Below are 15,868 nucleotides of genomic sequence, written 5' to 3'. Positions count from 1 at the left end.
TCTGTGCAGAACAGTCTTATTATTTCATCAGTAGTTTGTAGTGTTCTAGCCTTAGCACTGTTGTACTGCGGCGCCACACTGCCGCCGTCTGTAGGGGGCGCGCATGTCGCACTCCAAAACACCGTGCGCTCACTGCGCCCTCGTTCGAGAGTTGTCGGCGCAGTCGCGGCAGTGGCCCGCTGTGCCCACCCCCCCGCCCTTTTCAGCGCGAAAAGACAAGGGAAAAACGCTCTGCACAAAACCCATAGAGGGAGCATTGGGGTGTTGCGCCCTCTCGCTGGACCGTCCGCGTCGTGGAGCAGCGCCATTCGTTACTGCACTATCGGTACCCCCCCCCCCCCCCCCCCGTTCTCAACCATTTTACGGTCGAGCGGACGCTGTCCTGTGGGACAGCGGCCTTGACAAACCGCGCTTCTCTGCCGCAGCCAGTTATTCTCCCATCGCCATGTGCGCGCTCCTCTCTTGCCATAACAAAAATATTGCCTCGTTCCTGTAGCCGCCCACCTAGTAACAACAACGGCGACAACAACAGCCACGCATCGGCACCGCGAAACATACGGGGAAATAAGGCATACGTATATATAGCTACTAGCTCTCCGCGCAGAAGGGAGGCGTACTGGTCGTCCGCCCTCTCTGGCGCATATCGCGAATATCGAGAAAGATTGCTTCCCCTGCGTCGGCCCGAGGCTCTTTGATCTCTCGTCGAGAACGGCCTCCAGGGGGCGCGTCGGGCGTCGTGATTTACGCGGGCGCGCGCCCAACGAACGCTTCTGTTGTGGTATCCGCGTGCCCGCCGGCGTTGCTTGATGCACCCCCCATATGGGCCGCATCTTTCACATTCACTCTGATATTGCGGTCAGTGCGTTTGATAGCACGCATTTTCGCAGGGCGGAATTGGTCGTACGCGGCCGCGTTCCTGTGGGGCTATAGAGTTGTTTATCGGATCAGCACAGTGTCTGCGGATCCGATGACTGTTTTGGTGTAGCTAACTTGGTGGCAGGTTGTTTAATCACAGATTAGGGAATTGCACTTTCCTTATGAGAAGATAAATAAATAAAAGAAGCCATGGCGTGTTATGAGCGTTTACTTGGCTTGGAAGTCCCAGCGTTCAAATGCATTAAATGATGCTTGTAATATCCCAATATAAAATCACGACAGAGCCGGTCCCAAAATACATCAGAAATTTTTGTAGCCCTGTTGTTACAACAGATTTTATGTAGTACTGCGAAGCTGTCTGATGTGGCGACAGAACTGGCTCTGTCGTTACGACAGGAGACTGCTTAATACTACAGAAAAGCCTTGTTGTTACTACAGAAACTTCTGTCGTTAGGTACCAAAATACTACAGGAAAATTTGTTGTGACAACAGAAAATTTGGTGTCGTGTTTTCTGACAGGAATGGGATGCTGGACAGCTGGAACGTCGGCTGCGCGCAACAAGCGTGCGAGATTAAACAGAACGTGCTGTTGGGCGAGTTGGTTTGGCATGGGTGCAGCATCTGGCGCCGATACAGGGTCGAAAAAAGTTGCACAACGCACGTAAGGCGCACTAATAGTCTTTAGTGCGCCTTACGTGTGTTGTCCAATTTTTTTCGTCCCTTTATCGGTGCCGGTTGCTGCACTCGTACGAGATTAGCCACGTTCCGGAAAGTATACCATTACTGTGGCACGGTAATCTGACCGTGTCAGGGTGCAGAAAGGCTTACATGAATATACTTCTGGCAGTATTTATAGGATAGGGAAGATGTATGAATTCTCGCGCTAGTTTGTTCACAGCTTACGGAGGTAACTGCAATATTTTTTTCTGCTAAGCTGCCCTGGCGTAAATAAGCAGAAACATCCTAAAAGTGAGGTAAACTGAGAATTTTTCCCTCTCTCGTTATCTGTCTCTTCGTGTCCGAAATGTGAGTGGTGATCGAATGTATAAAGGGGGGAGAGGGGATGTATTGTGTAAGCTTTCGCTTAATAGGCTAGCACTAAATGGGTCACTAGCAATAAGGCCGTCGCTCCTCATATTGAAGCCTTGGGGTAACTCGGGTAATCACGAGTAGGAGCGTTGCGCCAGCTTCAGCCGAGTTGAGAGGGGGTGTGAAGATGAAGAGCAAAAAACGCGGTTGCGTGCACATGCAGATTATTATTATTATAATAACTAATTTTGAAGTCAAAACTTTTATCCCTTTTCTGTTAATGAGGAAGAATACTCCGATGTTGCTTTCCTGCGTGCTTTTCATTTTAATTACCTGAATACAGGTGAATAGTCACCCGAATGTTGGCCGATCCCCCAGTGTGGGTATGTGCCATCTCTTGATAGGCTAACAACAACAACAACAGATGCAAAAAAATAGAAGAGGCGAATTGAATGAAGTCGCCGGAGGATCATGTGGCAGAGATATTAAACCAAGATATTAAACTTATTTTTAGAATACGGCGGAGTGCTAGACGCACTCTGGCACGGGTCGGCCCGGTATTGCACTGCCTCCGGAATCGGCCCGGGGCCTATGGGCCTATTAGCGCGCGGCGCCTTTTCTTTCTATCTTTGCTCTCCTCTACTCTACTCTCCTACTTTCAACACGGGGCAGCGAGCGTGGCTCGGCTTGAGCCAGTAGGCAGGCCCGTGCACTTTTCTTTCTTCCTGTCAGCAACAGCAGCAGCAGTGGCAGAGAGGCGAATACGAGTGGCTTGACAGACCGCCGAACCGAGGGAAGGACGACTCGAATCCCAACGAGCAGCTCATGCGGCTTATCGCAAGAGGAAAGCCGAGGAAAGATTGCGAGAACATATTGGTGCAACTTGAATTTTAGTGTTTATAAAAAATAAACAAACATAAAGAAGGGCAAACATGCTCGCGCACCTAAGCCGAAACCTAGCTTAACCAAGTAAATAGGAGGCAATTCTATTCTTTCTCTTCTTTCGCCCCCCCCCCCCCCCTATAATTGTCTAAAACCGCCTCTGACGTCATAGCCAATAACAGGCAAGGAATGTCTCTCCCTCACTCCGTGATCAAAGCCGGACTTGACCAGCTGCAGAAAGGGGGGGGGGGGGGAGGTTTATGGAAACAAAAGAGGAATGAAAAGAAGGAAAAAGAAAGCGCGCTCTTGTCTCTTCTGCACGGTTCCGTTTTACGCGCTAAATTCTCTAATACATGCAAAGCCAACTAACTAGCCAACTAACTCTGACGAGAAGACGGACAAAATTCGGCCCCTTGTTGGAGTTCTATATGACAATATAGTTTCACTTCTAGCTGGCTTTCCAGATCATTACAGTTTCGATGTTCGCCGAACTAATTCTCGTGCTGACGGGAAGGGGGCGCGGTCTATTTTTCGTAACTACTGACACGCAATTGAGCTCATACTTTTTACCCTATCTTTTCTGTTTGGCCCTTTTGATCTCTATTTGCCTACTACCTATATCATTAAACCGATCCCTCTAATCCTGCTGGCCGCGGATCAGGTGCTTGAGTTAAATGCGGCAGCATCTGCGATCAGCATCCATCTTTTCAGTTTTTTTGTGTGCGTTTTTTAGGTGATCAAGCCACTACCACAGCAGCTTAGCCGCGAAAATTCTGCAAAAGCTTTCTCCGCAAGAGTTCCTCCGACTATACGCACTGCATTCGACTTTCTGCTTTGCGACAAACGAGAGAGCTCTTCTCTCGAATTCGCGATGGGCGAAAGCACTGCGCTTTCTGCGACAATCGCTGTTTTGTATAGATTTCGAAGCCGCTACAGCAAGCCTTTCGATCGATAAGTGTGTCTGTATAGCTCCACGAAGCTTCGCTCTCTCAATTCATCTTCCGCGTATAAGTACTCAAATCTGTGGAGTGTCCTCGTTCATATCTCCGCGAGCTCACCCCGCCTCTTGCACATTTGCGCTAAACGTGCCTTCTCGTACTCATAAAATCGGCTGCTGTTTCAGGATTACTTTTGTTGTTATTGCTTAGAATTTTCAATGTTATTTCCGCCCTCTCCACCCCTGTGTACTTAACCTTCGCTTTAGACTGCTGGCCGCCCTAGCTGCGATAATGACAGTGGTTGTTCAGAACTTCAATCTTCGAAAGAGTAAACCCAAGTTACAGAACGTTGCAGCTGGGTGCTTTTATTTATTTTTTTGAGATTACAGCCTGGTTTAAGAGTAAACACATGAGGCTTACCAACGCTTCAACGCACTTGATGAAAGCCTCGCTTTTGCAACGGGCCCAATATAATTAAGCACCTTTATGCAAAAATAATCCCGATCGCAAATGCGTATTCTCCCACAGCAAAGTAACTGTTTCAAACTCAGCCATCCGTAACAAGAGGGAGAAGCCGCTATAGGGATTCGATAATGCATGAGAGGTGCATATAAGAGAGGAGGGCGTCAGAACGGCAAATCTCACACCATAATCCCGACCGCAATTCGTTAATGGCACGATCTGCTGTGCTGTTGCGTAGTAGTATTTTAGTACTGAACCGGGGTCAGCCGAGTTTCATAGTTGAGATGTGTTCTGACAGTTATATTACCTCGTTTGCAACAATTGTGTTTTTTTTATTTTGGCTCTGCACACACTATCTACAAGTAACCTGCGAGGTTAACCTTCTTGAGGTAAAGTTTTGCCGGTAGACACTTGGGATATTTGGTGCGTGATACGAAGAAATACGAGGCGTGATCTGAGACTCACAGTACACACGTACACAGCACCAACTTCTAACAATTATTTATTGCGCTAAACTGCGGCTAAACTAAAATCACCTATTTTTATACGCAATAAACTGTTATCAAAATGTAGTGCTGTGTGTGTGTGCATTGTCAGTCTTTGTCTGGTGGCGCTCATATTTCTTCAATTTTCTTCATTTTGGTCGGTAATGCAGAATTATAAATGAAAGCTGTTTTCCGAATCAACTCGACTTCAGCAACCAGATCTTGGAATGTCGCCGCAAAGCAAATCTGAAATTCTGTCCGCATCTTTTTCAGGTTTTCCTCGAAGTGAAGTTTCTAATCGAACTTTGTTAAAACGGTTACGTTCATTGCTGTGACATAAGCTTGTGTTATAAAATAGTACAGAAGCTACACAGGAATCCATAAATGATTAAGTAATTATCTTGTTATTGTATTTATGGTTTTCTGAGCCTTCTTTAAATCATGCACGGGTTTGTTTGGAAGGAAGTGCAGAGGCTTCATCAACTGCTCTTGCCTCCTTGTTTTGTTTCTCAAATCCCTACTATTTGGATTTTCATCAGTAAGCTTTTGATGCGCTGCGATTACGAGGTTCACGACTCTCTAATGAGCCTATCACGAATCGTTGAAAAGGGGCAACATATATGAGCTCACATAAAACGCACAAGCATGTAGCAATTGTCTTCTATAATAAAAAAAAGCCATTATTCCTTTCACCCTTATTGTTTAGCCTGCAGTAATCAGCTTACCAGTTTCAGAAAAAGATTAAGACGAATTTCAGAAAGCAAGGTGTCGTAATAGTACGTCTCGTGTCTCAAAGTAAACGCGCAAATTGCATAGAAACGACAGCGACGGAATCTAGAAGCGCGCGAATCAACCATGACAAATCTTTACTTGCCGCTATTCTCATGTACAACAGACACAGAAAAAAAAGCAAAGATTGGCCAAGAGGCGTTAGACTCCTTCCTCAATTTCTCTGTGAATTACTTCGTGTTCGAACAAAAGTAAAACCGTGCGGTGAGTTAAGCGGGGAATCGTGAAATGTTGGCATGCAGGGCCCGTTCTGCATGAAGTAACGAAGACAGCAAACATGCAAAACTTTTCACGGGGTTTGCTCTGGACGCCTTCTTGGCGACGCTCGGAAAGTCACGTAAGTCTTGTCTTTGCATGCTAGATTTAGTATTTGTTTCATGCAATTCACGACTGGGGCTTCAGGAGGCGTATGTGTCATGGCGAAATGAAAGTAACATAGCTTCTATTTCAAGACTATGAAGCAGGAAGGCTCAAATCCAAAAGGGGGGGGGGGGGGGACTTGATGGAGCCCAGTCCTGACCCTCCCCCCCCTCTTCCCCTCTTTATAAGAAGCTACCTTGGGGCCTCTCGAAAAAATAAATCCTCGTTAAGTGCCTGGATATAAGCGTGCGTTTTAAGGGAGTTTCAATGCGACATCATTAAAAGCCGTCTCGGCGAAAAAAATGTGTCGTCTGTCAAAAAATTCGCCCATTAGCTGGAAGGAAGTGACGTCCACATACCGGAAGTGGCCTCAATTTCTCTAAAGGCAAAAAGAGCTTCTAATGCTATCCCATTGCCAACGCATAATCTAATTAGGCGTCCATGTGAATTTTTTTCTTTCAAACGCGTTCTGCGTAGGTGCATACAACGTCAGAAGAGGCCAACAGCGAGAACAATTGCAGCTAGACGAGCTAGACTTCGCCAAAACGACCCGAACAGATTACACCGCAAATATGAAAAAAGCACAAAAAAAAATAACAGCGTAAGATTTGGAGCCGTCGTGACTAAATAATGCATTGTGTCGCATTTATTCTCGTTTATATATTAATAAGCACAGCCTGGCTCGACTGCATTTCATCCCAGCTCGTCCGCAAACTCCATGCATGCAATATTGCATCTCCTCGCCTTATAATATAAAGACGACAATAGCCCGGACGGCATATGCTAGCTCATTCGAGGCAACACTTTTGTTCGTTTCGTGTTTCACATTGCAAATACTAAAAAAGTCACGAAAGAAACCCCACCATTGAGACCGCGCAGAATTCTATTTCTTGGCCAGCACTTTTCCTGCTTCACTTTTTTTTTATTCATTCTTCTCTGGTATCTTCCTTGCCGGACACTCTGACCTTGAGGTTCTGAAAACGCACTTTGCGGTGGCGTATAACGGCAAGAGTAAAAGCCATCTGCATACGAAGCGCTTTCTCGCTCTTTGCATTTTTTTTTGCTACATCAAAAACTATTTACTCGTCGGGTCGCGTTCATATAGCGACGCTTTCCAAGTTTTCTTGACTTCCATTTCTGCGCCGTGCTGGTCTTCATAAGCTAGCTTTCTTTCACTCTGCCTCTAGAAGGCTCGTCATACAAACCATGGCCGAGCTGTTTCCATGCGCCTTTAGTGCCAACACTCAGGGATGCATTCTTCCTTCGCATAAGCGAACTGTCGTTTTTAAATAGGCAGCAACGACGTCGCAAGCAGCATGACTTTCGCCTCAATGTGCATAAGTTTTAAGTACGAACTCTTGCGTTTAATAGATTCCTTCCCTGGTGTCATGGAGACTATATGTTGTTCCTTTCGGCTGATAGGCAAGGAGCGTTTTAGAATGCGTTACTTAGCTGTGGGCGTCGTCTGGCAATTAGCATTATTTTTTCAATACTGGTCTCTTAGAGCTCTTAGAGCTCATAATACTGAAAAACACGAACAAAGTTCAGCGTTGTTTTCAAGCTTCCACTATACACGTATTTAGGCGCTCAAAACACTTCAAAGAACATCTGTTCAAACTTGTACTGATGGGAAGCAGAACCATTTTTGCGATTTTGAAACTATTCAAGGATTGGAATGCACGAAGCTAGCAGTCTAAACCGTGGTAACCTTTTTTTTTTGCTCTAGCATTTAAAATGCTGACGTAAGAACCGGCTAACCCCAGCTCAGGTGCTTCAGTATCGATGGCAGATGCCGGGGTTAGCAAAAGTCTTTACCTTCCTTTTTACTATTATTTTTAATAAAACCACTACCACCACCACCACCACCGGCTAAAGCACGGCAATACTCAGGCTTTTCCTCATAGCGGCGGAGTAGTGCGAAAAAGTTTATATCATTTTTGGTGAGATTTCAGATTTCGGCTCATCTCGCTCACACCATGCCATGTATCTCCTAATGGCGCCAAACAACGCTTCACGGCTTTATATCCGTTGACGTTGGCATTCTTCCTTCCAGGAAGTGTTTTTTCGCTGGAAATGTGCCTTGCCGTTGATGACGTCATCCCGTATCAACCTACACGGTGCTGTGAGCTGCGGAGAAGTCTGAACGCCATTGCGACTTTATTCGGCGATAACGTCACCATTTCAAACGCTAGAGCACAAAGCCTTCGCAAGCTTTACCTGCGCGTTTCACACATTCGTTGATATTAAGCTCGTTAACAGCGGCAGGGTTAATTGAAGAGACATGGGAGAGGCCTTTTCCCTGCAGTGGGTGTAGTCAGGGTGATAATGATGATGATGATGATGATGATGATGATGATGATGATGATGATGATGAAGCTCACTGAGTTCTAAAACCTCTTCATTTGCCCTTTAAGATGATCGCATAGTTAATATTGGGCATGCTAGTTGCGCTCGCGCTCCGGTGGCTTTTTTTATTCTTTATTAAGAATTTTTCAGCGTGAATACATTGTTAAACGGACACTCAGACAACATAATTGATTCTTGGGGAAAGGAAATGGCGCAATATCTTTCTCATATATCGACGGACACCTGAACCGCGCCGTAAGGAAAGGGATAAAGGAGGGAGTGAAAGAAGAAAGGAAGAATTAGAGGTGCCGTAGTGGAGGGCTCCGGAATATCAGACAACATCCCAAATAGCGCATTGAGTGCGACTACGCAAGCTCACCAGGCAGTTGCAACAGTGGATACTGTTATATATCACAGCAGTAGGAAATGAATAGGACGTTAGTGATACAAAAAAAAGTTGGCACATCTGAAGATGATTTGAAACACAGTCGCGGTAAATTTCACAGGCAAAATGCAGTTACAAACGCTTGCAGGACAGCATAAAGGAAGCGGATAGAAAATGGCGAGGTCAAAGAACACATTTAATTCAATTGTCCGTTGAGTTCCCAACTTAGCACGTCAATGCTGGAAAAAATTAAAAACTGGAAATAATGCAATGATGTGTTTCCTGGTATCAATTAGTCGACACGCAAATTATTTAGCAGTTGAGTATAATCTGAAAGCGAAGCCTTTGAAATCCATAGCTGGTTCGGCAGCTTAGTATGCTCCAAACTTCGTCCAAACCCACAGGTTAGGGTCCAGTGCGGCGTATCAGACGGGCAAGGTTAACAATGCAAGCACGTCTTTTATTTTTCGCCTGGCTTCATATCAGAATATGAGAATTGTGTTGTAAAGATCAGTGGCTGGCACTATGTTAATACTGTCTGGCATCTTATTCTTTCTGCATTGGAGTGTGACGCATGGAACACCACATGAGCCGTGTCAGCACTTCGGGACTTCGGGTATTTTTTTCCCCGAAATTCATTCATTCATTCATTCATTCATTCATTCATTCATTCATTCATTCATTCATTCATTCATTCTTGGCTGAAAGCGGATGTGCGTCTCAATTTAAGGACGGGGTCAGCGTGGGAATTCCAGTCTGTTTACTGAGTGTATGCCATTAACGCGGTACATGGTTCAGCCCGGTCTCGCTTAAAAAGTCGTTGAATGGCTATGAAAAGATGATCTGCGGTTGAGTGCTCTCGGCTTCGCAAACAAAGCAGCACTCTGTTCCCCCCCCTCTCTCTCTATCTCTCTCTCTCTCTCTCTCTCTCTCTCTCTCTCTCTCTCTCTCTTTTTTTTGCTGTTAGCGCCTGCCCTTTTGCGCTGGCTGCATGAGAGCGCTCGCCGAGGCTGCAGCCACGTGCTTGACCTGGTTCTACTATTCTTTCGCTGCTGTCGTTAAGACTGATTAGCTGCAGACTCTTTTTACAGTATGAACAAAGTGTCCTCCCCCTTACCCTCCTCTCCACGTGCATTTTACTTCTGCAAGTTAAACCCGTGCTTAGTGATTTTAATTTACTCTATATTTACTTTTATGCAGTATCTGGAAGCCACGAGCATTAGAACAGTCAGTGTTTAGCTCCAACAAAAAGCCATTCCTTTGTAAGCCGCTTCTTTGAAAGGAACCGATGCTTTCTGTTCGTAAAAAAAACCATTGTGCGCTCTAATTTAGCCCCTGATTGGGAGTGGCTCAAACAAAGGACCTGCGCTAAGTCTGTTAAACAAAATATATATACGCCCCACTTTCAAGCCACATTCACGCAACAAAATTAGAAGGCGGCGTATATATAACGAATATACTTAGAATCGCATCGTGGTGATTGAGGCGCGTGAGGCCTCAACCGTTAGCGGAATGTGCACTGCGGTATGTGAGTCACTGTAATTGCGTGTTATGACCTAATGTCTGTACCTGCACGCATTACGAGTTCGCTTTCCTTGATCACATGTGTCTGTGGCTTAGTCAGGCCATCACCATCCCTAATCTCCGAACACTACTACCACAACTGCCATAACCGTGACTACCAACATCGTCATAATTGAAACAGACTGAAACCGAACCACCACTGTCGTGCCTGTCGGCAGAACACGCAGCAGCCGCCGATTATACGCCGCGACGGGGTGGCCTAAAATGCCGCATTGCACATTTTGCTACGAGTGTAAAGGCTGCACGAAAGGCATACGAGAACATAACGACGTCAACGACAGCAATTCTGAATATATGCTCGAAAATACTCGAATCAAAACAAAGCAGTGAACATAATCAAATATTAAAGCGACTCCTAATACCGACGGCGCTAGAGCCATTGTAATCGCTATATAAAGACGTCATACCGGCAGTCTCCTTTCGAATCGGCACATTTGTGTTCAGAAAGCCTGGAGTAATGGACGATCACCTGCTGAATCTCGCAAAGCGATCGCAAAAAGAAAATATTAAAAAAGAAAACGGCGCGTGCAAGCGGGGGTTTGCGTTCAGTGGAACAAAGCAGTCGTCATGCGAGGAAGAAATCTTGAACGGTTTCGCAGAAATCTGAGAAACTTGCTCGGAAACTGCCTCCGCTCGCGCCTGCATAATGTCCTACACACGCAGATTCCTTCGCCCAGAGCAAATGTCCCGTACGCGTCCCAGTGTGGAACAATAGGGAAGCTGTATAAGCACCAGCCGTCGCACACACCGCCAGAATGTATGGGAATAAAAGGAACGGAGGGGTGTATTCGCGTATTCAAATAGCCTTTTCCTATGGGTGCGATGACCGCATTCGAAATGAAGCGGAATAAAAGAAGGGCGAAACGGGCGTTTGCTGTAATGGCGGCCGCTTGGCGAGGGCGATAAGGAAACTTCAGGGAAAACGGACGGGAGGAAGCGCACAATTTAGGGAAAAGGCAGTGCGCGCATAAAGAGGGAAAAATGGACGAACTGTGGAACTTTATGATAACGACAAACACACACGCACCGCCCGAGTCGCTGACTACACCGAAATAAGCACCATCCAAAAGAATAATGCCAACTATGCAAAAAGAGAGGATTACGAACGTCCGTGGGATATTTCTTCCCCATTTTTCCTTTTTTTTCTCTCACACGAACGTCCAACTGTCGGCTCTTTCTGCGGGCCGTCATTTCGACTTGTGCGCCGAGTTTTAACGAGTTGAACTCAAAACGGCCCCTTACTTTCTGTTTTCTTCCCGGATATGCGCCCACAATAGAGTGGTAGTACGTTGAAGACAAGAGCAATTCGCGGGCGCCCAAGGCTTGAATTGCAGTTCTTCCCGTCGTCAACGGCTCGTCGGAACCAACTTATGCAGCACGTCTGTAAGGTTCCTTTTCTTTGTCTTTTTTTTCTTCTCGTCTCTTGCATGTATTTCACTGCGCACAGCATTCGCCTTGAACTGTCCAGAACAAGCAGAAACGCTCGAATTCAAAAAAGAACACAAACAAAAAAAAGAAACTGGCACACCAGGCAAGAAAATATACGCTGTCCACTTTCGCAAGATTCAAACCCTTGCTCGCCCCGGCACGCCAGCTCCGTTTCTTCGTCCCGAAAACAAAGACCTTCTCCTCCCCTTTTCAGGCACCTTCATCCCCTTTCTATCCCTACTGCTTCCCTAATGCCTCTCCCTCGAGGCGCTTGCCGCCACTGGAAGTTTGGACCCTGCACAGCCGCAGTTGTCTCAAATTGCAGGTTTCCCGAGTAAACGCCTCGCCCAGGGCTCGAGATCCGAACGCTTCCCAGCACCGCCGGCGGCCGAGCAGCGGCTTCAGTGGTGGCGGCGGTGCCGGGTCATTCGGGAAAGCCTCCCCCGAGTCTCGAGCTCTCCTCCCCAAAGTGCGGTGGGCTGGACCGGGTGGCCGACTATTAGGCCCTCACGCGAAACTTTTCCCTTTCTTTTCTTCCTTGTTCCATTGCTCGTTCACTGGGTCTTTCTCCTCCTTCCCCTCTTTTTGTGGTCTGCAGCGTTTTACGTATACGCACCCCTTATGTCTAACCTCCTTTGTCCCTAATTCGAAGAGCTTTTTCCAGAGCACTCTTTTTCGTCTTGCGCCTCCTTTTCCTCCCTCGTCTTCTTCGTCGTCGGCGGCGCCGTTTCCCGACCGCCAGCATCCCGAGTTAACTTCTGTTTTGCGTTCATCGTCCCTCCCTTTCTTCCTCCCTTCCACTAACGCCGCACGAATACGATTTCAAACGAGACGTTTCTTAGCTGGCTGGAGCGATGTGCAGCTCTCTCGAAAAATGGTCTCGGGGGACAAATTCGCGTGTGCGCTCCCGGCATGCTCGGGAGTGGCCGAATCAAGCCTGAACGAGCCGAGCCGAGCCGCACCGAAAGCCCGCTTGCATGGCCTGGCTTGCACAATTAAGCGAGGCTGGGAAGGAAACAATGTCCCGTACCGAGTGGGCGGCAGTCAGCTGTGGTTGTGTTGTGTACTAGATAGAACTGGCCGAGGCTGCTTGAAGGGGGATATGAATGAGAACAGAGCGGCTTCTGGTAAAGATGCAAACGTGTCAGCGTAGGGGAGTCCGCTGGCAAAACGGGGGCGCAGTTGTGGTTCCGTTGCGTTGAGGATATTCTTCTTATTTTTTTCTGAATAGGAAAGTTGCATACACGATTAGCAACGAGATAAATAAATGGGTTACGTACACTCCTTCACGCTTTTTCTCTCTTTTTTTTCACAACAAAAAGGCGAGACTGGGAGGAGAGAGGCCAGGGGGGGGGGGGGGGGGGGGGGGTGGAGGAGGAGTGTTAGCAGTGTTGTTGAAAAGAGGTCAAGCGGTCAGTTCTGCGCGAAATTCTGTGAAATATTAAAAAAAGTACTCTGTTTTTGCGAGTGTTCTGACACCTTTAGTTTTTAACGTGCTTGAAGATTTGGGCTTTGAAGTAACTTTTGCGTTCACCAGGTTATTTTCAGCAGTAGCATCTATATTTCATTCTTTATATTTTTCCCATACATTGCCTGTAACCAAAGTCTGTGCGCCATATTGGTCATTCGTAGATATCATGGGCTTCCTATATTAACTTCAGTGCCAGGGTAGTCGCATTTCGATATTACCTACAGACTCCTTCGCGAGCCAAGCGATGTTATAGTTGATCCAGTCATATCACGTCGTCCACATGCAGCATAAGAATGATTACAACCTTCACTTCTCGTCTAGTATTTTCTTTTTTTTTTTGCTGACCTACATTTAAAACATGCACCTGAGGGCAGTAAAACACGCAATGTGCCTCTCGCGAGAGCTCAAGTGATGTCCTGCCTTTCGTGTGCGTGGGAAGATGGTCAAATTTTTCGTCGCAAAACGAAAAATGCCTGAACAAGTACAGGAATCTTATTCCATTTGTGAGAAGAAGAGAGTTTGACCCAATTGGTTGCACACCGGTCATGCGAGACAAGATTACACTCTGCGCTTGATAACGAAGCTGTACACGACGAGTGACAGAGCCCTTGTGTCACAGGCCTGTACTGCAGGCAGCAACTGCAGGAACTTCGCTCATTCGTGCATCGTATGGTAAATACATGTGGTATATGAAGTTTAACGTTCCACAGAGACGCGCGTTTTTTTTTTTACATGATGACTTTGCGCCCACCAGCACTGTGTCGTTACTGAAGAGCAAGATTACACTCATAGACAACAAATAGATTGAAAAGTGATTGTTGACGATCAGGCACAGAAAATGTGCCAAAGCTAGTATGAAAGCAGCGTGCAGGAAGGGACGAAGAGAGCGAGAGAGATAATAAATGCACAGGCAGATGAGCTATGAGCAAATATCAGCTATTGATGGTATCCTCGCAGTCTGCATCCGAAGAATGAAGAATTTGTCAAATTTTAAAAATTCTCCATTGTTTCAAAAATAGACATGGTATGCTATGGTACGGTATTGCAAGGTACGGTAAGGTACGGTAAGGTGCCGTATGGTAAATTATGGTGGTTAAGTATGGTATCGAATGGTATCCTTGGCATGTACATGTGGTATATGGGGTTTAGCGTTTCACAGCGACACATGGTCTATGAGGGACGTCGTAGTGAAGGACTACTTGTTAATTTCGGCCACCTGGGATTCTGCACTGACATCGTACAGCGCACAGACAACTAGCAGCTGACACAGCATACAGGTGCAAGGGGTTCTTGTACTGTTGGATAGTTCTACTGTTTATTGTAAACCTACTGTTAGTGCGAAAGGCTACTTCACTAGCAATCCTCGCAAAGCCGATGGGTCTCTGAAGCTTCAAACTGCGAATCTTAATACCTCTCAGATATCTGCAGCAATAAAATAAATATCATCGCGACTGGGTTTCGAACACGCGGCGGCGCGAACAGACCAGCTTCGCTGGCCACTGCACGAGAGCACTATGCTATCGCCGCAGCCAATCAAGGCTGTTTGACGATGACGATGATGATGATGATGATGTCCTCAGTTGAATGGAAAAACAGCCACACTTTCGCGCTGTGCATTGGCGTCGTTGTCTTCATCAACTTCCATCCGTGAGCAAAAAACACCATTAGCGTCCAATCATGAAAAATCCTCAAGTGGACGTGAAGCCTATGAGGCAGTCACGAAAGGAAAGGAAACGCGCATGACTGGCTCAGTCCCGCTTTGAGCTACGTGGCGGTAGAGACAGACATGAGCTGCATCCGTTGACGGTGATCACGTTGTGGGAGAAACGCGGCACTGCAGCAATAGGCCGCCGTCGTTCATTGTTTGGGCGGTGGCAACGTTGTAGACTCCGTTGATTTTGTGAAAAGGAAAGGGGCAAACTGGCTCCCTCTGTCAGCGGGCGCCTCAGTCCCGCTTTGAGGTACGTGGCGGTGGTAATAGATGGGCGCTGCATGCATTGTCTTTCGCAACGTTGTGGCAGAAATGCGCCACTAAAGCAATAGACTGCCGGCAATAGGCAATAGCAATAGGTGTCCATTGGGTAAATTAGCGTTGGCGTTGCAGGTGGGTAGTGCCCACCTAAAGAAAAAACTGCGCTTTCACACAATGCTTCGTTCTTAGCAATGCTAAACCGCCAGCCATTTTTTTTTTGCCGTGAGTGATAATCTTTTCGGATATCACTCACTGGGTCTTTTATCTCTTTTCTTGTTGCTGTAGGCCAAACCCTGGTCAGTCACCCTAGATCAGTACGCGCCAATTCACCGCAGAGCTGAAGTTCCGAGCAAGAACAAAAACAACCTTTGTTGTCCAGCTTTCTCCAAATTCTGAACACCGGACTTGATTGGGCCGTCTCCTTTCTGTAATTATGATTTATTTCACCTCAGAGCCCATCACCTAGTTCACTTATTTTTTTCTGTTTACTCGAAGACTTGCCATAAGCGTATAACTCTTCTCATTGACAGAATTTAACTTTTGCTTTCTATATTCCAAGTCCTGCATTAATTTTTTGCGTAATTTCTGAAGGGCACGATTCTCCGCCAGTATCACGTAGTGGCACGAACCAATCTCTTTTTGATTATAACAACAACACAAACGGCCAGTCACTGATGAAGGAAAGCGGCATAGGCACGAGGGACAACCGAAGGAAGTGGACGTAGAAGAAGACCAAAATTTTATGGTCAGGCACGTTGGTTCACACCCTGAAGGAGGACTCAACTGTAGATTCCTCTCTCATCGTTAGACATCACTCTGCCATTTCCGGTTATTTCCTCCTTCGGTGTGGCCACCAGGGAT

At 46.6% G+C, this 15,868-nt stretch overlaps 1 protein-coding gene across 1 annotated transcript in view; it reads right to left on the bottom strand.

Annotated features, from left to right (window-relative positions):
• The window catches only part of LOC144121447 (high affinity cationic amino acid transporter 1-like), a 337,746-nt gene that overhangs the window by 124,940 nt on the left and 196,938 nt on the right, over positions 1 to 15,868 (bottom strand). The gene's annotated exons all lie outside the window — the stretch shown is intronic.

This window comes from Amblyomma americanum, chromosome 2 (assembly GCF_052857255.1).
Source record: "Amblyomma americanum isolate KBUSLIRL-KWMA chromosome 2, ASM5285725v1, whole genome shotgun sequence".
Taxonomy (NCBI): Eukaryota; Metazoa; Arthropoda; class Arachnida; order Ixodida; family Ixodidae; genus Amblyomma; species Amblyomma americanum.
This window is presented reverse-complemented; position numbering and strand designations above follow the sequence as displayed.